The sequence below is a fragment of the Oncorhynchus gorbuscha genome, linkage group LG07, assembly GCF_021184085.1.
Source record: "Oncorhynchus gorbuscha isolate QuinsamMale2020 ecotype Even-year linkage group LG07, OgorEven_v1.0, whole genome shotgun sequence".
NCBI classification, from domain to species: Eukaryota; Metazoa; Chordata; class Actinopteri; order Salmoniformes; family Salmonidae; genus Oncorhynchus; species Oncorhynchus gorbuscha.
The window spans coordinates 1,808,513-1,832,451 of NC_060179.1; the positions used below are offsets into that span (position 1 = coordinate 1,808,513).

At 48.6% G+C, this 23,939-nt stretch overlaps 1 protein-coding gene across 1 annotated transcript in view; it reads left to right on the plus strand.

Annotated features, from left to right (window-relative positions):
* The window catches only part of LOC124039437 (cytoplasmic protein NCK1-like), a 96,830-nt gene that overhangs the window by 13,506 nt on the left and 59,385 nt on the right, over positions 1-23,939 (plus strand). The window lies entirely within an intron of this gene.

A 23,939-nucleotide genomic window follows, 5' to 3' on the forward strand; every position in this document is an offset into this window, starting at 1 on the left:
GCTGACTAACCTGGGAAACCAGCTCTGCTCTTCATAGCTGACTAACCTGGGAAACCAGCTCTGCTGACTAACCTGGGAAACCAGCTCTGCTGACTAACCTGGGAAACCAGCTCTGCTCTAACCTGGGAAACCAGCTAGCTGACTAACCTGGGAAACCAGCTCTGCTCTTCATAGCTGACTAACCTGAGAAACCAGCTCTGCTGACTAACCTGGGAAACCAGCTCTGCTCTTCATAGCTGACTAACCTGGGAAACCAGCTCTGCTGACTAACCTGGGAAACCAGCTCTGCTGACTAACCTGGGAAACCAGCTCTGCTGACTAACCTGGGAAACCAGCTCTGCTGACTAACCTGGGAAACCAGCTCTGCTGACTAACCTGGGAAACCAGCTCTGCTGACTAACCTGGGAAACCAGCTCTGCTCTTCATAGCTGACTAACCTGGGAAACCAGCTCTGCTCTTCATAGGGTCTTAGTGGGTCTTAGTGTCAAATAAACTTGTTGACCAATCAGGACCTGAATATGACTGCACGTCCACATAAAATATTTTTTAAGTATTCATTATTTTATGTCGTTATTACACATTGATTACACTATCACTCGTCTTTCATATATCACAGCGATTCATTGATTACGTATGCTATGATGCTGGTAAAGTTGTCTCACGCACCTACAGTGCTGGTCATAAAAAAGCTAGCTAGCTGAAGTAAACAAATAAATAAAATAAAAATAAATAACAAATATGGATGCAAACAATGTTCTTCTCCAAAAACAGCAAAACGACAATCTGTTTCAGTAGCTGCAGTTAGCCGGCTGACACCTGTTTCAGTAGCGCTGCAGTTAGCCGGCTGACACCTGTTTCAGTAGAGCTGCAGTTAGCCGGCTGACACCTGTTTCAGTAGCTGCAGCTAGCCGGCTGACACCTGTTTCAGTAGAGCTGCAGCTAGCCGGCTGACACCTGTTTCAGTAGAGCTGCAGTTAGCCGGCTGACACCTGTTTCAGTAGAGCTGCAGTTAGCCGGCTGACACCTGTTTCAGTAGAGCTGCAGCTAGCCGGCTGACACCTGTTTCAGTAGCGCTGCAGCTAGCCGGCTGTGACACCTGTTTCAGTAGCGCTGCAGTTAGCCGGCTGACACCTGTTTCAGTAGAGCTGCAGTTAGCCGGCTGACACCTGTTTCAGTAGAGCTGCAGTTAGCCGGCTGACACCTGTTTCAGTAGAGCTGCAGTTAGCCGGCTGACACCTGTTTCAGTAGAGCTGCAGTTAGCCGGCTGACACCTGTTTCAGTAGAGCTGCAGTTAGCCGGCTGACACCTGTTTCAGTAGCGCTGCAGCTAGCCGGCTGTTTCAGTAGCGCTGCAGTTAGCCGGCTGACACCTGTTTCAGTAGAGCTGCAGTTAGCCGGCTGACACCTGTTTCAGTAGCGCTGCAGCTAGCCGGCTGTTTCAGTAGTGCTGCAGCTAGCTAAAATAACCCTAATTTATAAGACCGTTCTTATTTGATTAATGGTGGTCGGACCCATCTATGTGAAGCTAGCCACAATAAGGATTAGCCACAATAGTGGACTTCGCAGTTAGCCTTCAAAATAAAAGTATTTTATCGACAGTGATGCTAATGAATTCATAGTAGAATTATGCCTTAATTGAATAGATCAGGCTAAACGAGGTTGCAATGTTATTTAAAATCAACAAAAGACAATTGTTTATTTGACAAATCTGTTGAAATCACACTGGATGTATTATACTTTAGAATTGCATTGGGGACATCCTTATTTCACTGTACAGCCTTACCTATGGGTTGTGGATCAATGACATGGGGTATCAGTCTACTCAACCCAATGTCTCCAGTCTGCTCTACTGGCAACCCAATGTCTCCAGTCTGCTCTACTGGCAACCCAATGTCTCCAGTCTGCTCTACTGGCAACCCAATGTCTCCAGTCTGCTCTACTGGCAACCCAATGTCTCCAGTCTGCTCTACTGGCAACCCAATGTCTCCAGTCTGCTCTACTGGCAACCCAATGTCTCCAGTCTGCTCTACTCAGCATGATATTCTCTTGATTTCAATATTTCCCTTTCTGTCTTCACTGGAAAACATATGTGAGTGTGTGGGGCAGGGGGCCTGTTGCAGCTGGTGAATATTGTACTTTCCCTCTTCAGTCTGAAATGAAGGTTCCATGGATGGGAAGAGGGAGACTGTATCCCAGTGTGTTGGGGGGGGGGGGGAGCTATAGCTCGCTAGGGGGAGGGAGTTGAGGCAAGCTAGGCTATTTATAAAGGGCCGTTTCCTTTAAGGCTAAAAGTCACCCCCAGTCCATTGAGTGAGAGATTTACTGGACTGGCAATAACTGGCCACTGGGAGCCTCTAGCCCTGTGGAGAAGTCCTTTCCCCCTCCTGCTATGTGTCGCTCTCTCCCAGGCCTCAGCCCCTTTCCCAGGCCTCAGCCCCTTTCCCAGGCCTCAGCCCCTTTCCCAGGCCTCAGCCCCTTTCCCAGGCCTCAGCCCCTTTCCCAGGCCTCAGCCCCTTTCCCAGGCCTCAGCCCCTTTCCCAGGCCTCAGCCCCTTTCCCAGGCCTCAGCCCCTTCCCCAGGCCCGTGCCTGCTCCCTGAGGCCTACAGTGTGCAGCAACAGTTAGCAAGGGGACCCCTGCTCCACATCCCCCTCCCGCTATGTGTCGCTCTCTCCCAGGCCTCAGCCCCTTCCCCAGGCCTCAGCCCCTTCCCCAGGCCCGTGCCTGCTCCCTGAGGCCTACAGTGTGCAGCAACAGTTGGCAAGGGTACCCCTGCTCCACTTCCCCCTCTCGCTATGTGTCACTCTCTCCCAGGCCTCAGCCCCTTCCCCAGGCCCGTGCCTGCTCCCTGAGGTCTACAGTGAGCAGCAACAGTTAGCAACTAATTCACAAGCCCTGCATCCTGCCTCGTGCTGCGCTGCTCTGCCTAGAGGGCTAGGCCAGCTAGCATGACCCACATTGTACAGACTAGTTTTGAACTGAAACAGTATCAAAAATACACCCTACAAAGTGGTGACTAGCCTAATAGGTGGCAGGTCAAATCAAATGTATTTGTCACATACACATGGTTAGCAGATGTTAATGCGAGTGTAGCGAAATGCTTGTGCTTCTAGTTCCGACAATGCAGTGATAACCAACGAGTAATCTAACTAACAATTCCAAAACTACTGTCTTATACACAGTGTAAGGGGATAAAGAATATGTACATAAAGATATATGAATGAGTGATGGTACAGAGCAGCATAGGCAAGATGCAGTAGATGGTATCGAGTACAGTATATACATATGAGATGAGTATGTAAACAAAGTGGCATAGTTTAAAGTGGCTAGTGATACATGTATTACATAAAGATGCAGTAGATGGTATCGAGTACAGTATATACATATACATATGAGATTAATAATGTAGGGTATGTAAACATTATATTAAGTAGCATTGTTTAAAGTGGCTAGTGATATATTTTACATCAATTCCCATTATTAAAGTGGCTGGAGTTGAGTCAGTGTGTTGGCAGCAGCCACTCAATGTTAGTGGTGGCTGTTTAACAGTCTGATGGCCTTGAGATAGAAGCTGTTTTTCAGTCTCTCGGTCCCAGCTTTGATGCACCTGTACTGACCTCGCCTTCTGGATGATAGCGGGGTGAACAGGCAGTGGCTCGGTGGTTGATGTCCTTGATGATCTTTATGGCCTTCCTGTAGGTGTCCTGGAGGGCAGGTAGTTTGCCCCCGGTGATGCGTTGTGCAGACATCACTACCCTCTGGAGAGCCTTACGGTTGTGGGCGGAGCAGTTGCCGTACCAGGCGGTGATACAGCCCGACAGGATGCTCTCGATTGTGCATCTGTAGAAGTTTGAGGGATTTTGGTGACGAGCCAAATTTCTTCAGCCTCCTGAGGTTGAAGAGGCGCTGCTGCACCTTCTTCACTATGCTGTCTGTGTGGGTGGACCAATTCAGTTTGTCTGTGATGTGTATGCCGAGGAACTTAAAACTTACTACCCTCTCCACTACTGTTCCATCGATGTGGATAGGGGGGTGTTCCTTCTGCTGTTTCCTGAAGTCCACAATCATCTCCTTAGTTTCGTTGACGTTGAGTGTGAGGTTATTTTCCTGACACCACACTCCGAGGTAGAGTCCTGGAGCCGACAAGGTGAAAAATGTCACTGTGCCCTTGAGCAAGGAACTTAACCCCAATAGCAAGGTGAATAAAGATGGCGGCCCCCATCGCCTCATTGGCTAATAAGTTTGGCGTATCGCTACTCTTTTGTTTTGTTTGTTTCTTCTTGTATCGGCGTTAGCGCGGTACAATATGATCTCAATTTTTAGCTCCAAGACGACAGCAATTTTTAAAAAGCGAAAAAGTAGATTGTGCTTTATTTTTATAGTTGCGTCATAGTTTCAGAACTCTGTAGATGGTGTTCAAACGATGCCGTCATATCTGCACCTTCGTGCTCCTGGGGGCGCTGGACAATGACGCGTGTGTCTCGGGGAGATGGGATATACAAGGAACAGATGTGATGATATACCTAATATAAGCACCCCCAAATAATAATAATTATTATTAGTTTGTTAGAGAATAACCGGAATATATTAAGATCCTTAGGTTTTATTTCCACGTTTCGTTACGTTACAGCCTTACTCTAAAATGGATCACATTGTTTTTTTCCCCTCATCAAATCTACACACAATACCCCAAAAAACATGTTTTAGAAATGTTTATAAATGTATCAAAAATAAAAACTGAAATATCACATTTACATTAAGTATTCAGTCAGCACTTTGTTGAAGGACCTTTGGCAGTGATTACAGCCTCGAGTCTTCTTGGGTATGACTCTACATGCTTAGCACACCTGTATTTGGAGAGTTTCTCCCATTCTTCTTCGGTGGGTTATCTCAAGCTCTGTCAGGTATCATGAGAAGCGTCGCTGCACAGCTATTTTCAGGTCTCTCCAGAGATGTTTGATCTGGTTCAAGTCCGAGCTCTGTCTGGTCTACTCAAGGACTTTCAGAGACTTGTCCTGAAGCCGCTCCTGCGTGTCTTGGCTGTGTGCTTCGGGTTGTTTTCCTCAGTCTCCCAGTCCCTTCCCCTGAAAAACATCCCCACAACATGATGCTGCCACCACCATGCTTCAGCGTAGGGATAGTGCCAGGTTTCCTTCAGACATGATGCTGCCACCACCATGCTTCAGCGTAGGGATAGTGCCAGGTTTCCTTCAGACATGATGCTGCCACCACCATGCTTCAGCGTAGGGACAGTGCCAGGTTTCCTTCAGACATGATGCTGCCACCACCATGCTTCAGCGTAGGGATAGTGCCTGGTTTCCTCCAGAGGTGGCGCTTTGCTTTCAGACGGAGGAGTTCAATCTTGGTTTTATCAGACCAGCGAATCTTGTTTCTGAGTTATTTAGGTGCCTTTTGGCAAACTCAAGGCGGGCTGTCATGTAACCTTTTACTGAGCAGTGCCTTCCATCTGGCTACTCAGTGCTGCAGAGATGGTTGTCCTTCTGGAAGGTTCTCCCATCTCCACAGAGAAACTCTGGAGCTCTGTCAGTGACCATTGGGTTCTTGGTCACCTCCCTGACCAAGGCCCTTGGGCGGCCAGCTCTAAGAAGACTCTCTAGGTGGTTTCAAACCTCTTCCATTTAAGGATGATGGAGGCCAATGTTCTTAGGGACCTTCAATGCTGCAGACATGTTTGTGCCTCAACACAATCCTGTCTCGGAGCCACATTGGAGAATTCCTTTGACATGGCTTGGTTATTGCTCTGACATTTACTGTTAACTGTGGGACCTTATATAGTCAGATGTGTGCCTTTCCAAATCATGTCCAATCAATTGAATTTGCCACCACAGGTGGATTCCAATCAAGTTGTAGAAACATCTCAAGGATGATCAATGGAAACAGGATGTATCTGAGCTCAGTTTTGAGTCTCATAGCGAAGGCTCTGAATACTTATGGAAATAAAACTTGTTTTTAGATTAGAAAGTTTTTCAAATGTATTAAAGGTTTCCCCTGAAAAAAAAAACAAAATAGAATGTCCAATTTTGTAGTTTGTCTAATTCCTCAACAATATTTAAACCACATCAGGAGACCACCTTTTTGAGGTCTGGGAAAAATGTGTAGTTACCCTTTTTAAATGCAACTGTGCACCAACCAGAGACCTCTGTTTGGTTAGGGATGCTTCTGTAGCGCTCGTGTGATGGCAGATTTCGCAAAACAAAATGGCTACTGGATCGACGCAAATAATCCTGATCTCCTTCTGCCAGGTAGACAGGCTGATTTGTCGTCTTCATTTCTATAAGAAGGTTATCATTGGCATCTTCGCCAACGGCTAAACCATGTGTACACGAGGGCGGGAAAATGCCAATTACTGATGCATGTGGTTCATGTCTTATGATGGGTAAATTAATTCATTTTTCTAATAAGTTCGATACATTTAGTTGATTTCCTACTAAGTTCAACATTTTTGAATATTGTTGAATTCAGTTTTAATGTCTGGATTTCGTCATTGTTCTCCAACACAGAATTTAGATATTTTTTAAATGTATTTATTTTTGTTTCAATCTATTAGTAATTAATTAGTCTAATTTGTTTGTTCTTTAGCTCCCCATCCTGTGTACTCGTCTGTCTAAAGCTCTGGTTAGCTAATGGGCTCCAGTTTCCACAACAACCGACATTAGAGAGAACTGTTCTCTGTCTGCTAATAAGTGTCTGAAAACCCCCTCTAGTCAAATGACAACTCTGCTGTATTAGACCGTTCACATTTTAGGACTAAATTGAGCAATGGAGGAAAAAGAATCTCGCCCACCATCTTACTTCACTTCTCTAATGCGCTTGCCAGTCTCAATATTGCATAAGCTGATCTCCATTTCACTTCCTCATTTCTGGTTCATGATCTCTCTCTCTGGCTGACTGGTTTTACTATGGCTGCTCATGCATGTGGACACATGTCTGAACGCTCATTAATAACCAGGGGTTGGAACGTTCTGAACAGAGTCCCAATTTTTTTATTTAAATTTTCATGCAACTTGTTCGGAGAAGCAAAATAAAGTTCTGAACTGGTTCGAACCCCACAAAAAGTACCGCTTTATAGTGTTGCTTTTTTAACCTTTTGAAATCCACGTTTTTCACATTTTAAGTCTTTAAATTACTTCACCAATCAGTGCGGATAGAGCAAGCAAGCTAGTTTAAATGCGTGTAGCCTATGGCTCAAGATTTGTCGACTTTTTGCGGGTGGGGAAAGAGCAAGAGAGGGATGAGGAGGAGGCTTGAAGCTCTGGGGCATCTTGTTATGAAATGAAGTACACAGAATTATATCTAGGTGGAGCGGCTTCTATGGGAAAACTTTGAGCTAGCTAGCTAACAAGCTCGTGTTTCCGGAGAGGCACCAGAATTAAAAACACATCATGCCCTTTTTGTAGTTAAGAAATCAAACATGAGACGTTATAACTAGGCCTATAGTATCCTTAATAACAAGCATTGAACAAGTCAACCCGTTCTTCTCAAGAGATTTTTTAAATGAGCTATCTTCTGAATCAAACTTGTAGCGTCAGTACAGTAGCCTATGATCTGGAGGGGCAGGTAGCCTAAACCCACAAAAAAAAATTCAGCTTGCAGGAAGACACTGGAATACATTTGAGTGAGGGCTTTGCATACGCACTGTGTTGCGTTTTTGTTGTTTTACTAGATTAAGAAAAAGCCTGTAACGTTAAACATTTCATTAACCGGTTCCGCATTTTCTGTTACGGATCATTTTCGTTCAGTTTCTTGAAAATGTTCGTTATTTTCTGTTTTCTGAACCGGTTCCAACTCCTGTTAATAACAGAGAGGTACGAGGCCCCGTCAAGGAGGGGTACGAGGCCCCGTCAAGGAGGGGTACGAGGCCCCGTCAAGGAGGGGTACGAGGCCCCGTCAAGGAGGGGTACGAGGCCCCGTCAAGGAGGGGTACGAGGCCCCGTCAAGGAGGGGTACGAGGCCCCGTCAAGGAGGGGTACGAGGCCCCGTCAAGGAGGGGTACGAGGCCCCGTCAAGGAGGGGTACGAGGCCCCGTCAAGGAGGGGTACGAGGCCCCGTCAAGGAGGGGTACGAGGCCCCGTCAAGGAGGGGTACGAGGCCCCGTCAAGGAGGGGTACGAGGCCCCGTCAAGGAGGGGTACGAGGCCCCGTCAAGGAGGGGTACGAGGCCCCGTCATACGAGGAGGGGTACGAGGCCCCGTCAAGGAGGGGTACGAGGCCCCGTCAAGGGGGTACGAGGCCCCGTCAAGGGGGGGTACGAGGCCCCGTCAAGGGGGGGTACGAGGCCCCGTCAAGGAGGGGTACATGTAGGGAGCTGCGTCTGAAATGGCACCCTGTGGGCTCTGGTCAAAAGCAGGGCACTACCCGTAAAGCTCTGGTCAAAAGCAGGGCACTACCCGTAAAGCTCTGGTCAAAAGCAGGGCACTACCCGTAAAGCTCTGGTCAAAAGCAGGGCACTACCCGTAAAGCTCTGGTCAAAAGCAGGGCACTACCCGTAAAGCTCTGGTCAAAAGCAGGGCACTACCCGTAAAGCTCTGGTCAAAAGCAGGGCACTACCCGTAAAGCTCTGGTCAAAAGCAGGGCACTACCCGTAAAGCTCTGGTCAAAAGCAGGGCACTACCCGTAAAGCTCTGGTCAAAAGCAGGGCACTACCCGTAAAGCTCTGGTCAAAAGCAGGGCACTACCCGTAAAGCTCTGGTCAAAAGCAGGGCACTACCCGTAAAGCTCTGGTCAAAAGCAGGGCACTATATACTGTGTTAAGGTGCCATTTCAGACAGCGCCTCTGTGTGCAGCGGAATGTTCTCAACTGTTCGTCTTGACTTATCATGCAGAAGACCGAAACGGCAGCGACTCAACTTCCTCTTTCTGCGTGGGGAAGCTGTCCACAGTGTTTGGGTTTAATCTGTCCATCTTCTGTGGTTTTGGTGGATTTTAATGAAGTTCCTCTAAGTAGTGAGAGATTGTCATGAACAGTGGCCACAGTCTTTCTATGAAGAGATTTTTATATTGCCACCGAAATAACTTGTCATATTTCATCGTGTGGTTCTGTAGAGATTGAGGCAGTTTTTGATTTGCTACAAAGATAAGTGATTTTAAACGGTGTGGTTAAGTGATACAGCAAAACAGATTTTAAATGGTGTGGTTAGAAGCCTAACGGGCTTGTAGAAAAACCACACCACAAAAATAAAGGTGTATTAAAATAACTAATGGAACCTACTATTTCGAGATGTAATTGATCAGTAATCACAACATTCGGTTAAAGATCTGGCTGCTGACGGTTAGAGAGCAAACATTTCCATTGTTTAGTGACGGCTGAGGTCTTCTAGGTGGTAACAGTTTGAAGGGGGAAGACGAGGCTTCGCCATGAGGTGGTTGAACATAACGAGAGTACACTTCGACTGGTTTCACTATTACGCAGTGAAAACGAATCTCAACGGCACACGGGAGGAGATAGGAGTGCTCCCAGAACAGGAAACATAGGCCTATGTGTGTGTGTGTGTGGTCTTTGAAGGACCAAAGAGATACGTGTTTTCAATGTGATACTGCTATAGTCTCGGCCAAAACATCTGTATGGCATCGTGTTCCAGAATGCCTCCCTCTGCTTCAGAGAGTCGTCCGTCTCAAGTGTCTCGTTTAGTCCTGTAGTGACAGCCAGACGGCTTCCCCCTGGGGGGCTTGTTTAGTCCTGTAGTGACAGCCAGACGGCTTCCCCTTGGGGGGCTTGTTTAGTCCTGTAGTGACAGCCAGACGGCTTCCCCCCGGGGGGCTTGTTTAGTCCTGTAGTGACAGCCAGACGGCTTCCCCCCGGGGGGCTTGTTTAGTCCTGTAGTGACAGCCAGACGACTTCCCCCCGGGGGTCTTGTTTAGTCCTGTAGTGACAGCCAGACGGCTTCCCCTGGGGTCTTGTTTAGTCCCCTTGGGGGCTTAGTGACAGTGACAGCCAGACGGCTTCCCCTGGGGTCTTGTTTAGTCCTGTAGTGACAGCCAGACTGCTTCCCCTGGGGGGCTTGTTTAGTCCTGTAGTGACAGCCAGACTGCTTCCCCCCGGGGGGCTTGTTTAGTCCTGTAGTGACAGCCAGACGGCTTCCCCCTGGGGTAATAATAATAATATATGCCATTTAGCAGACGCTTTTATCCAAAGCGACTTACAGTCATGTGTGCATACATTCTACGTATGGGTGGTCCCGGGGATCGAACCCACTACCCTGGCGTTACAAGCGCCATGCTCTACCAAATGAGCTACACAGGACAGTGACAGCCAGACTGCTTCCCCCTGGGGGGCTTGTTTAGTCCTGTAGTGACAGCCAGACTGCTTCCCCCTGGGGGGCTTGTTTAGTCCTGTAGTGACAGCCAGACTGCTTCCCCCTGGGGGGCTTGTTTAGTCCTGTAGTGACAGCCAGACTGCTTCCCCCTGGGGGGCTTGTTTAGTCCTGTAGTGACAGCCAGACTGCTTCCCCCTGGGGGGCTTGTTTAGTCCTGTAGTGACAGCCAGACGGCTTCCCCCTGGGGGGCTTGTTTAGTCCTGTAGTGACAGCCAGACGGCTTCCCCCTGGGGGGCTTGTTTAGTCCTGTAGTGACAGCCAGACGGCTTCCCCCTGGGGGCTTGTTTAGTCCTGTAGTGACAGCCAGACGGCTTCCCCCTGGGGGCTTGTTTAGTCCTGTAGTGACAGCCAGACGGCTTCCCCCTGGGGGGCTTGTTTAGTCCTGTAGTGACAGCCAGACGGCTTCCCCCCGGGGTCTTGTTTAGTCCTGTAGTGACAGCCAGACGGCTTCCCCCTGGGGGTCTTGTTTAGTCCTGTAGTGACAGCCAGACGGCTTCCCCCTGGGGGTCTTGTTTAGTCCTGTAGTGACAGCCAGACGGCTTCCCCCTGGGGTCTTGTTTAGTCCTGTAGCGACAGCCAGACGGCTTCCCCCTGGGGTAATAATAATAATAATAATATATGCCATTTAGCAGACGCTTTTATCCAAAGCGACTTACAGTCATGTGTGCATACATTCTACGTATGGGTGGTCCCGGGGATCGAACCCACTACCCTGGCATTACAAGCGCCATGCTCTACCAAATGAGCTACACAGGACAGTGACAGCCAGACTGCTTCCCCCTGGGGGGCTTGTTTAGTCCTGTAGTGACAGCCAGACTGCTTCCCCCTTGGGGGCTTGTTTAGTCCTGTAGTGACAGCCAGACTGCTTCCCCCTGGGGGGCTTGTTTAGTCCTGTAGTGACAGCCAGACTGCTTCCCCCTGGGGGGCTTGTTTAGTCCTGTAGTGACAGCCAGACTGCTTCCCCCTGGGGGGCTTGTTTAGTCCTGTAGTGACAGCCAGACGGCTTCCCCCTGGGGGGCTTGTTTAGTCCTGTAGTGACAGCCAGACGGCTGCTTGTTTAGTCCTGTAGTGACAGCCAGACGGCTTCCCCCTTGGGGGCTTGTTTAGTCCTGTAGTGACAGCCAGACGGCTTCCCCCTGGGGGGCTTGTTTAGTCCTGTAGTGACAGCCAGTCGGCTTCCCCCTGGGGGGCTTGTTTAGTCCTGTAGTGACAGCCAGTCGGCTTCCCCCCGGGGGTCTTGTTTAGTCCTGTAGTGACAGCCAGACGGCTTCCCCCCGGGGGTCTTGTTTAGTCCTGTAGTGACAGCCAGACGGCTTCCCCCCGGGGGTCTTGTTTAGTCCTGTAGTGACAGCCAGACGACTTCCCCCCGGGGGTCTTGTTTAGTCCTGTAGTGACAGCCAGACGGCTTCCCCCTGGGGTCTTGTTTAGTCCTGTAGTGACAGCCAGACTGCTTCCCCCTGGGGTCTTGTTTAGTCCTGTAGTGACAGCCAGACTGCTTCCCCCTGGGGTCTTGTTTAGTCCTGTAGCGACAGCCAGACGGCTTCCCCCTGGGGTCTTGTTTAGTCCTGTAGCGACAGCCAGACGGCTTCCCCCCGGGGTGCTTGTTTAGTCCTGTAGCGACAGCCAGACTGCTTCCCCCCGGGGTGCTTGTTTAGTCCTGTAGCGACAGCCAGACTGCTTCCCCCTGGGGGTCTTGTTTAGTCCTGTAGCGACAGCCAGACTGCTTCCCCCCGGGGTCTTGTTTAGTCCTGTAGTGACAGCCAGACTGCTTCCCCTTGGGGGGCTTGTTTAGTCCTGTAGTGACAGCCAGACGGCTTCCCCCTTGGGGGCTTGTTTAGTCCTGTAGTGACAGCCAGACGGCTTCCCCCTGGGGGGCTTGTTTAGTCCTGTAGTGACAGCCAGACTGGTTCCCCCTGGGGGGCTTGTTTAGTCCTGTAGTGACAGCCAGACGGCTTCCCCCCGGGGGTCTTGTTTAGTCCTGTAGTGACAGCCAGGCGGCTTCCCCCCGGGGGCTTGTGCCTGTCAGGGTGTCTATTATGTATGAGGACAGTCACTGGATCCATTTTCATCTCCTGTCCAGAACATTATCTCTCTCTGCTGTTTAAACATGATCTGCTAGTTTGACTCAACAATGGATCCTCTCTGACTTCATTTAGATTTGGATGAATGATGCCCGCTACCTAGCTTTACTCAGTGGCCTGACACAACAGTTCGACAGTCTCGACTCTAAACGACAGTTGATATCATGACCCTCCTGTTTTTTGGCAATTTTCTGGGCAGTCAGTCTGTCAGGTCTGTGATTGAGGAGCCCCCCCCCCCCCCCCAGTAGGACAGACAGTCAAGTCAGTCTGTCATATGTCCACTCTCTGAAGTCGCTTCTTGTTGTCACGTAGACAAATAAAATATAGGGATATATAGACTGCTCAAAAAAATAAAGGGAACACTTAAACAACACAAGGCTGTTCTATAGGTAGTAGTATATAATATACACTGCTCAAAAAAATAAAGGGAACACTTAAACAACACAAGGCTGTTCTATAGGTAGTAGTATATAATATACACTGCTCAAAAAAATAAAGGGAACACTTAAACAACACAAGGCTGTTCTATAGGTAGTAGTATATAATATACACTGCTCAAAAAAAATGAAGGGAACACTTAAACAACACAATGTAACTCTAAGTCAATCACACTTCTGTGAAATCAAACTGTCCACTTAGGAAGCAACACTGATTGACAAAAATGTCACATGCTGTTGTGCAAATGGAATAGACAACAGGTGGAAATTATAGGCAATTAGCAAGACACCCCCAATAAAGGAGTGGTTCTGCAGGTGGTGACCACAGACCACTTCTCAGTTCCTATGCTTCCTGGCTGATGTTTTGGTCACTTTTGAATGCTGGCGGTGCTTTCACTCTAGTGGTAGCATGAGACGGAGTCTACAACCCACACAAATGGCTCAGGTAGTGCAGCTCATCCAGGATGGAACATCAATGTGAGCTGTGGCAAGAAGGTTTGCTGTGTCTGTCAGCGTAGTGTCCAGAGCATGGAGGCGCTACCAGGAGACAGGCCAGTACATCAGGAGACGTGGAGGAGGCCGTAGGAGGGCAACAACCCAGCAGCAGGACCGCTACCTCCGCCTTTGTGCAAGGAGGAGCAGGAGGAGCACTGCCAGAGCCCTGCAAAATGACCTCCAGCAGGACACAAATGTGCATGTGTCTGATCAAACGCTCAGAAACAGACTCCATGAGGGTGGTATGAGGGCCCGACGTCCACAAGTGGGGGTTGTGCTTACAGCCCAACACCGTGCATACGTTTTGCATTTGCCAGAGAACACCAAGATTGGCAAATTCGCCACTTCGCCACCCTGTGCTCTTCACAGATGAAAGCAGGTTCACACTGAGCACATGTGACAGTCTGGACACGCCGTGGAGAACGTGCTGCTGCCTGCAACATCCTCCAGCATGACCGGTTTGGCGGTGGGTCAGTCATGGTGTGGGGTGGCATTTCTTTGGGGGGCCGCACAGCCCTCCATGTGCACGCCAGAGGTAGCCTGACTGCCATTAGATACCGAGATGAGATCCTCAGACCCCTTGTGAGACCATATGCTGGTGCGGCTGGCCCTGGGTTCCTCCTAATGCAAGACAATGCTAGACCTCATGTGGCTGGAGTGTCAGCAGTTCCTGCAAGAAGAAGGCATTGATGCTATGGACTGGCCGGCCCGTTCCCCAGACCTGAATCCAATTGAGCACATCTGGGACATCATGTCTCGCTCCATCCACCAACGCCACGTTGCACCACAGACTGTCCAGGAGTTGGCGGATGCTTTAGTCCAGGTCTGGGAGGAGATCCCTCAGGAGACCATCCGCCACCTCATCAGGAGCATGCCCAGGCGTTGTAGGGAGGTCATACAGGCATGTGGAGGCCACACACACTACTGAGCCTCATTTTGACTTGTTTTAAGGACATTACATCAAAGTTGGATCAGCCTGTAGTGTGGTTTTCCACTTTAATTTTGAGTGTGACTCCAAATCCAGACCTCCATGGGTTGATAAATTTGTTTGGCACAATCTCTACGGTGAAGCATGGTGGTGGCAGCATCATGCTGTGGGGATGTTTTTCAGCTGCAGGTACTGGGAGACTAGTCAGGATCGAGGGAAAGATGAACAGAGCAAAGTACAGAGAGATCCTTGATGAAAACCTACTCCATAGAGCTCGGGACCTCCGACTGGGGCGGAGGTTCACCTTCCAACAGGACAACAACCCTAAGCACACAGCCAAGACAATGCAGGAGTGGCTTCGGGACAAGTCTCTGAATGGCCTTGAATGGCTATTCAGAACTGTCTGTCCTACTCAATGGACTTGAACCCGTTCGAACATCTCTGGAGAGACCTGAAAATAGCTGTGCAGCCACGCTCCCCATCCAACCTGACAGAGCTTGAGAGGATCTGCAGAGAAGATTGAGAGAAAACACAGGTGTGCCCAGCTTGTAGCGTCCTACCCAAGAAGACTCGAGTCTGTGATCGCTGCCAAAGGTGCTTCAACAAAGTACTGAGTAAAGGGTCTGAATACTTATGTCAATGTGATAATTCAGTTTTATTAAACCTGTTTTTGCCTGGTCATAATGGGGGTATTTTGTGTAGATTGAAAAGAAAACGTTTTAGAATAAGGATGTAATGTAACCAAATGTGGAAAAGGTAAACTGGTCTGAATTCTTTCTGTATGCAGCCTTTGTCTTCTGAGGTGGAACCTAATCGTGCAATTCCTCTCTAAGACAGGAAATTACGTATAAATAGTGGGGACAACTTCCTGTGTGTGGGGGGGGTCCTTTTAAACATTTATGAAGGTTATTTAATTCTCATGACGGGTTTCATGCATAACCGTTGATTACGTGGTTATACGATAATTGTGGAAGCCTAACAGTGAGAGTCAGTGGACCTCTTGTCTATTCTGTTGGTCTAATACAGATGTCTATTTCTGGCATTCCCAACTCTGCAAATGGTTATCCCAGGTAACCAACTGATTTCACACAGTGTTGTTAGCCCTGTTCTCTCTGTTTTCTCTCTCTGTTCTCTCTGTTCTCTCTCTTCTCTCTGTTCTCTGTTCTCTCTCTTTTCTCTCTCTGTTCTCTCTGTTCTCTCTGTTCTCTCTGTTCTCTCTGTTCTCTCTGTTCTCTCTGTTCTCTCTATTCTCTCTGTTCTCTCTCTTTTCTCTCTGTTCTCTCTATCCTCTCTGTTTTCTCTCTCTGTTCTCTCTATCCTCTCTGTTTTCTCTCTACTCTCGGTTTTCTCTATTCTCTCTGTTTTCTCTCTCTGTTTTCTCTCTCTGTTTTCTCTCTCTGTTTTCTCTCTCTGTTTTCTCTCTCTGTTTTCTCTCTCTGTTTTCTCTCTACTCTCGGTTTTCTCTCTCTGTTTTCTCTCTCTGTTTTCTCTCTATTCTCTCTGTTTTCTCTCTCTGTTTTCTCTACTCTCTCATTAATGATATGCATGTCTCTGAACTCTGACCTCTTGATCTCATGGTTCTCAGTCAGAGGGGTGTTGCGTCACTCTTCCACCCCCATTCTCTACTGTGTCCCCACTTCCTGTCTCACAGCAGACCCGGTCGCCAAATCTCCCACGACTACTTGCTGCTTCAATGCCGTTTTTGTTTTGAGAGGATTTGGGACAGCTGTCAGGAGATGCAGAGCTGAAGCAATACAGGCTTTGGGGTCAGATATGGTCTCTTGGGTTATAGGTGTAATCTGTAAAATCACACCCAATTGTAACTATTCCTAGTCTTCTCTAAACTGGTCTGTCCATTCTGGGTTCAGAGTGTGTGTGTGTGTGTGTGTGTGTGTGTGTGTGTGTGTGTGTGTGTGTGTGTGTAGCCTATACTAGTGTGTGCTGTAAGGAGGTGTAGCATTGGTGCCAGAGGGGACCTTGCTCAGAGCTCACAGAGCATCACATTTCAAAAGCCTGATTTTTTTTTTTTTAGCAACCTGTCTGAGGGGTGAGGTTACTCCGCTATCTCTGTCTGTCGCTCTCTGTCTGTCTCAGGTAACGCTATTGCTGTTTCACTGCTTCCGAGCACTGACCCAGATTATCTACTGGGAAGATGATGGAGTAGAGACCTGTATCTCCTGGGAAGATGGAGGAGTAGAGACCTGTATCTCCTGGGAAGATGGAGGAGTAGAGAGACCTGTATCTACTGGGAAGATGGAGGAGTAGAGAGACCTGTATCTACTGGGAAGATGGAGGAGTAGAGAGACCTGTATCTACTGGGAAGATGGAGGAGTAGAGAGACCTGTATCTACTGGGAAGATGGAGGAGTAGAGAGACCTGTATCTACTGGGAAGATGGAGGAGTAGAGAGACCTGTATCTACTGGGAAGATGGAGGAGTAGAGAGACCTGTATCTACTGGGAAGATGGAGGAGTAGAGAGACCTGTATCTCCTGGGAAGATGGTGGAGTAGAGACCTGTATCTCCTGGGAAGATGGTGGAGTAGAGACCTGTATCTCCTGGGAAGATGGTGGAGTAGAGACCTGTATCTCCTGGGAAGATGGTGGAGTAGAGACCTGTATCTCCTGGGAAGATGGTGGAGTAGAGACCTGTATCTACTGGGAAGATGGAGGAGTAGAGAGACCTGTATCTACTGGGAAGATGGAGGAGTAGAGAGACCTGTATCTACTGGGAAGATGGAGGAGTAGAGAGACCTGTATCTACTGGGAAGATGGAGGAGTAGAGAGACCTGTATCTCCTGGGAAGATTGAGTAGAGACCTGTATCTCATGGGAAGATTGAGTAGAGACCTGTATCTCCTGAGAAGATGGAGGAGTAGAGACCTGTATCTACTGGGAAGATGGAGGCTGTACACTTTGATACGTAGACCATGTGCAACATTGTTGCGGTGGAAGGGGTTGCAACGCTGTGAGAACTGCAGTAGTTTTGGTGTGCGTTCAATGTGCACTTTTCCTGCTTCCTCTATCTAACCGACTGATTGATGCCTTCGTACTAGATAGAAGCATTAGGTTAACACTTTTATGCTGTTAGTTACGCTGGTAATCTGACTCGGGAGAATCATACTGAACAAATGGTATCTACAAGTTAATCTGACTCGGGAGAATCATACTGAACAAATGATATTAACGCAACAATTTCAATTATTTTTCTGAGTTGCAGTTCAAATAATGAAATCAGTCAATTGAAATAAATAAATGAAGCCCTCATCTATGGATTTCGCATGACTGGGAAGGGCCACAGCCCTGGGAGGATATAGGCCCACTCACTGGGGAGCCAGGCCCACTCACGGGGGAGCCAGGCCCACTCACGGGGGAGCCAGGCCCACTCACGGGGGAGCCAGGTCCACTCACTGGGGAGCCAGGTCCACGCACTGGGGAGCCAGGCCCACGCACTGGGGAGCCAGGCCCACGCACTGGGGAGCCAGGCCCACGCACTGGGGAGCCAGGCCCACGCACTGGGGAGCCAGGCCCTGGGGAGCCAGGCCCACTTGGGGAGCCAGGCCCACGCACTGGGGAGCCAGGCCCACGCACTGGGGAGCCAGGCCCAGCATATCAGAATAGGTTTTTACGGCTTTATTACAGACAGAAATACTCCTCAGTTTCTGGGATCCCGAGTGACAGACTATCTCAGTGCTTGAGGCGTCAATGCAGACAGACCCTGGTTTGATTCCAGGCTGTATCACAACCGGCCGTGATTGGGAGTCCCATAGGACGGCACACAATTGTCCCAGCATTGTCTGGGTTAGGCTGTCCATTGTAAATAAGAATTTGTTCATAACTGACCTGCCTAGTTAAATTAAAAACATATATAAAATCAGGTTTAATAGCCTACAACATGTTGAAATGTTGAAGAATATCCTACTTCAAAACCAAATGGTACATAGTCACTAAAAAAAAACTGAACACTGAACAAAAATATAAACATGTAAAGTGTTGGTCCCATGTTTCATGAGCTGAAATATTGTTGTTGTTGTTTACCTATCTGTTAGTCAACATGTGTCCTTTGGTAAGCTCTGTTTGCTGATCGAAAACCCGAGTGGGGTTTTTTTGGAAGGTCCAAAGAGGGCTGTCCCAGGATGCCTGACCCTAACTGGACTCAGGGGCGGTCCTCTGATTTAGTTCAAATCAAAAGGGAATTGGAGTTTTCTTCATTAAACAGTCCAAAATCATATTACACAATTATACAAACAGTATCATCCTCACTCATTAATCTTATACTACAATTAGATGTAAACCTCATATCTGAGGCTGTTATATAAACAGCGTTATGGTAAAGTGGCCACATCGTCTCCCACGAGCGCCCCCATGTTGTAACAAACGGACCAGTTCGTAGCTGGATTCTTCACCCATCTTTTACACTTTCTCCGGAACATGACATTTGTTCGTACCTCATGTTCTGTGAGGTGGAAGGATTTCCTTTGTCCTCTATGAAAATCTACTCTCTCTATACTGTGTGTCCATGAGGAGATTCTCAGGAGTTTACCACGTCTCTTTGACCACAGCGGAAGGCAGAGGGAGGGGGATGGGCTTTCTGTACCCAAAGACGCCAACGTCATGACAAGTGTGCTTTGGGGACCTTTAACAGAATGTGACTGGCAGAACGGGTGTTGTATGTGGAGGATGAGGGCTGCAGTAGATATCTCAGATAGGGGGGAGTGAACAGGTGTTGTATGTGGAGGATGAGGGCTGCAGTAGGTATCTCAGATAGGGGGGAGTGAACAGGTGTTGTATGTGGAGGATGAGGGCTGCAGTAGATATCTCAGATAGGGGGGAGTGAACAGGTGTTGTATGTGGAGGATGAGGGCTGCAGTAGATCTCTCAGATAGGGGGGAGTGAGGCCTAAAAGGGTTTTCTAAATAAGCATCAACCACTGGGTCTTGCAATGGGTATACAGAGATGACCAGTTTACAGAGGAGTACAGAGTGCAGTGATGTGTCCTATAAAGAGCATTGCTGGAAAATCTGATGGCCGAATGGTAAAGAACATCTAGCCGCTTGAGAGCACCTTGAACTGCGGATCTATAAATTATGTCTCCGTAATCTAGCATGGGTAGGATGGTCATCTGATTCAGGGTCAGTTTGGGAGCTGGTATAAGGACGCTGGGTTAGCTTGGGTAGGATGGTCATCTGATTCAGGGTCAGTTTGGGAGCTGGTATACGGACACTGGGTTAGCATGGGTAGGAGGTTCATCAGATTAAATACAAAATAAAATTGACAATATAACTTTCAAATGAACATTTACAACAAAATGCATTAGCCCGAGCTATTTAGGAGGAATATCACACCTGGCACAAATTATTGTCTAGTTGTGTTTTTCCGGCTGAGAGGTGACCTCTTCAAGGAATACCTAGGATAGGATAAGTAATCCTTCTCACCCCCCCCTTTAAGATTTAGATGCACTATTGTAAAGTGACTGTTCTACTGGATGTCATAAGGTGAATGCACCAATTTGTAAGTCGCTCTGGATAAGAGCGTCTGCTAAATGACTTAAATGTAAAATGTAATGTGCCCTATACCTGCACCCAGAGGGGATTATTTCAAAGTCCGGGTACAGGGGTGGCTTGGGTCGAAAATGAATTTGTGAGCCGCGGAGGGCCCTGACCTTAAAGATCTCATCCAGGCCTGTCTGTTTGGTGGTGGAGTGGGGACACAACACATCCCTGTGTTGGTGGTGGAGTGGGGACACAACACATCCCTGAGGAGAGACTGTGTTGGTGGTGGAGTGGAGAGACAACACATCCCTGAGGAGAGACTGTGTTGGTGGTGGAGTGGAGACACAACACATCCCTGAGGAGAGACTGTGTTGGTGGTGGAGTGGAGACACAACACATCCCTGAGGAGAGACTGTGTTGGTGGTGGAGTGGAGACACAACACATCCCTGAGGAGAGACTGTGTTGGTGGTGGAGTGGAGACACAACACATCCCTGAGGAGAGACTGTGTTGGTGGTGGAGTGGAGACACAACACATCCCTGTGTTGGTGGGGGAGTGGAGACACAACACATCCCTGAGGAGAGACTGTGTTGGTGGTGGAGTGGAGACACAACACATCCCTGTGGAGAGACTGTGTTGGTGGTGGAGTGGAGACACAACACATCCCTGAGGAGAGACTGTGTTGGTGGTGGAGTGGAGACACAACACATCCCTGAGGAGAGACTGTGTTGGTGGTGGAGTGGGGACACAACACATCCCTGTGTTGGTGGTGGAGTGGAGACACAACACATCCCTGAGGAGAGACTGTGTTGGTGGTGGAGTGGAGACACAACACATCCCTGAGGAGAGACTGTGTTGGTGGTGGAGTGGAGACACAACACATCCCTGAGGAGAGACTGTGTTGGTGGTGGAGTGGAGACACAACACATCCCTGAGGAGAGACTGTGTTGGTGTTGGAGTGGAGACACAACACATCCCTGAGGAGAGACTGTGTTGGTGGTGGAGTGGAGACACAACACATCCCTGAGGAGAGACTGTGTTGGTGTTGGAGTGGAGACACAACACATCCCTGAGGAGAGACTGTGTTGGTGGTGGAGTGGAGACACAACACATCCCTGAGGAGAGACTGTGTTGGTGGTGGAGTGGAGACACAACACATCCCTGAGGAGAGACTGTGTTGGTGGTGGAGTGGAGACACAACACATCCCTGAGGAGAGACTGTGTTGGTGGTGGAGTGGAGACACAACACATCCCTGTGTTGGTGGTGGAGTGGAGACACAACACATCCCTGAGGAGAGACTGTTGGTGGTGGAGTGGAGACACAACACATCCCTGTGTTGGTGGTGGAGTGGAGACACAACACATCCCTGAGGAGAGACTGTGTTGGTGTTGGAGTGGAGACACAACACATCCCTGTGTTGGTGGTGGAGTGGAGACACAACACATCCCTGAGGAGAGACTGTGTTGGTGGTGGAGTGGAGACACAACACATCCCTGTGTTGGTGGTGGAGTGGAGACACAACACATCCCTGAGGAGAGACTGTGTTGGTGGTGGAGTGGAGACACAACACATCCCTGAGGAGAGACTGTGTTGGTGGTGGAGTGGAGACACAACACATCCCTGAGGAGAGACTGTGTTGGTGGTGGAGTGGGGACACAACACATCCCTGTGTTGGTGGTGGAGTGGAGACACAACACATCCCTGAGGAGAGACTGTGTTGGTGTTGGAGTGGAGACACAACACATCCCTGTGTTGGTGGTGGAGTGGAGACACAACACATCCCTGAGGAGAGACTGTGTTGGTGGTGGAGTGGAGACACAACACATCCCTGAGGAGAGACTGTGTTGGTGGTGGAGTGGGGACACAACACATCCCTGAGGAGAGACTGTGTTGGTGGTGGAGTGGAGACACAACACATCCCTGAGGAGAGACTGTGTTGGTGGTGGAGTGGAGACACAACACATCCCTGAGGAGAGACTGTGTTGGTGGTGGAGTGGGGACACAACACATCCCTGAGGAGAGACTGTGTTGGTGGTGGAGTGGAGACACAACACATCCCTGAGGAGAGACTGTGTTGGAGTGGAGACACAACACATCCCTGAGGAGAGACTGTGTTGGTGGTGGAGTGGAGACACAATACATCCCTGAGGAGAGACTGTGTTGGTGGTGGAGTGGGGACACAACACATCCCTGAGGAGAGACTGTGTTGGTGGTGGAGTGGAGACACAACACATCCCTGAGGAGAGACTGTGTTGGTGGTGGAGTGGAGACACAACACATCCCTGAGGAGAGACTGTGTTGGTGGTGGAGTGGAGACACAACACATCCCTGAGGAGAGACTGTGTTGGTGGTGGAGTGGAGACACAACACATCCCTGAGGAGAGACTGTGTTGGTGGTGGAGTGGGGACACAACACATCCCTGAGGAGAGACTGTGTTGGTGGTGGAGTGGAGACACAACACATCCCTGAGGAGAGACTGTGTTGGTGGTGGAGTGGAGACACAACACATCCCTGAGGAGAGACTGTGTTGGAGTGGAGACACAACACATCCCTGAGGAGAGACTGTGTTGGTATTGCATTTGTTCGACACTTGGGGACCTATCATGACTCGCTGTGTGCGTTGGCTCAGGAAGTCCAACTGCCACAAAACAAGCCCCCCATCTAAGGAGAAGTCCTGAATGAGTCTCTGTGCCAGAATGTTGGGCTGGATTGTGTTGACGGCTGAAGACAAATCAACAAACGGAACCCTAACATGGGATTTGGAACCCTCTAGATGTCTATAGACCATGTTAATACCCCCTCTAGATGTCTATAGGCTGATTGGCAAACTGAAATGGGTTGAGGAGCTTCTGGGTGACACTGAGAATATGACTTCACAAGTTTCTCAAGGCATTTCATTACTAAGGATGTCAAGGCAACAGGGCGGTAGTCATTGTGGCGGCAGGGTAGCCTAGTGGTTAGAGCGTTGGACTAGTAACCGGAAGGTTGCAAGTTCAAACTCCGAGCTGACAAGGTACAAATCTGTCGTTCTGCCCCTGAACAGGCAGTTAACCCACTGTTCCTAGGCCATCATTGAAAATAAGAATTTGTTCTTAACTGACTTGCCAGGTCAAATAAAGGTACAATTAATTACTTTTTTAAATTAAATTAATTAGGCACAGAGGGATTAGATGCTTTAGAAATGGGTATAATTATTGAGTTCTTCCACAATACTGGCACGTGTTGCTGGTCGAGTGAGGATTGGAAAAGGGCTGTTGTTCAGCACAGTGCTTTAACACATGTCCACTCATTTAGTCTGGGCTTTTTGTGTGTGTTACACCCTCTGAACAACTTTAACACTGTTTAACAACAACTAGTATCCTCCACAGCTTTTCAAGAAAGAAATAGCCTATTCCTGAACAGACTCTGTGACAGTTGTGGGACAATTGATCCCAAATTCATACAAACAGTAGGCCTAGGCTACTTAAAAAGACCAATGTTAAGTCTGATGCAACAGATCAGAATTTGAGCTTAAACTGTTGATTATTTGACCACTGAAGTACAGCAGTGAACACGAGGCTAGTAGGCTACGGCTACGTGCAGATGTTCCTTCCGTAGTACTAGCATGGGATGCTAATATGACTAGGATTATCAACAACTAGCATGGGATGCTAATATGACTAGGATTATCAACAACTAGCATGGGATGCTAATATGACTAGGATTATCATCAACTAGCACGGGATGCCAATATGACTAGGATTATCATCAACTAGCATGGGATGCTAATATGACTAGGATTATCATCAACTAGCACGGGATGCTAATATGACTAGGATTATCAACAACTAGCATGGGATGCTAATATGACTAGGTTAGTGCCTTTGGCAACTGGACAATGAAAAAGTATATTCTAAAATAATTGCCTCCACGGATATGGTCTGATTTTTGGCTAGGCTATTTTGAAGCAAGGTAAGGCGTGCCTCGTAGTAAAACCTTCATGTTTCCAACTATTTAAGAATATGTTTTCAAAATGCGTACTGCCTCCAGCTCATTGCAGAGTGGTGTGTGAGGCGCTGGGGAAGCCTGCCTTCCGTTGACCATTCATTTCATGTTTGAGATGCTGTAGCACCAGCTCTTGTGCTTTTGTGACAGATCATCCACTCAGACTGTATCTGTATGCTGGGCATGTGATAAG